We start from the raw sequence: 875 nt of genomic DNA, 5'->3' as shown, positions 1-875 counted from the left end.
TTCTAAACCTTCTGAAAAGCATTCATCTGTAGCGGACAGCTTCCTTCTGGATACTTGATTGTTGTGCCGCTGGTTGTGATGCAGATGATAGTGCAAACACTGACACCATCTGTAACCAGGCAATACCTTAGTCAGAAGAGGCTGGCCAAGCTGCTGTCTTTAGCTTTGACCACACCATTATGACACCCTAATAATGAAACCATACGGGGACCAGACTTTGCATGCGGCAATATAGGTAGGGGACAAGAATGATTTTCATTCAGAGGGGGGTTTTTGCCCCCCCTTAGAAACCTGTGGTTATTAAGTCTTCTGCCTACACTTCCAGGAAAAATCCAAAGATCTTATTTTTCTTTGTGTTAACCCTTCACCCTCTGTCATAGTGCAATGCCCTAGAACCTGAAGCTATATTGGGAGAAGGAGGAACGAGAACAATTTAGTGTTCTGACTGATCTGAATTCATCAGCAGTGCCCATCTACTTCTTAAATCAGTCTGGTTTCATTTTTAAACAGCTGGACAATGGCACGCTTGGAAACATTGGTTAAGATGAAGCCCAACGTGGAAAATTGCTGACTGGTTTGGTTTCCTCGTTTCAGGCTTAATCATTAGCTTTTTTGGGTCCCTAGGTGTTCCAAAATCTTCATTGAACATAATTGAGTATGTTGCCTTTGGAGCTTCCCCCTTCCACCGCCTCCCTCCCCCGTCCCCACCTTTGACTCTTCTGCACAGTAGAAATGGTAACTACTGCTCTGTGTGACTTTTGGGCTCTGAAGGGCACAGATAGAGCAGCTCAGTGGGTACTCTGGGTCATCAGATGGGGAATTGCAGAGCCCATCCTCAAACGAGACAGTTTTGCTATTTGTATAGCTGCTATTTG

The sequence above is a fragment of the Crocuta crocuta genome, unplaced genomic scaffold, assembly GCF_008692635.1.
Source record: "Crocuta crocuta isolate KB4526 unplaced genomic scaffold, BGI_CrCroc_1.0 scaffold676, whole genome shotgun sequence".
In the NCBI taxonomy this organism is placed as follows: Eukaryota; Metazoa; Chordata; class Mammalia; order Carnivora; family Hyaenidae; genus Crocuta; species Crocuta crocuta.
This window is presented reverse-complemented; position numbering follows the sequence as displayed.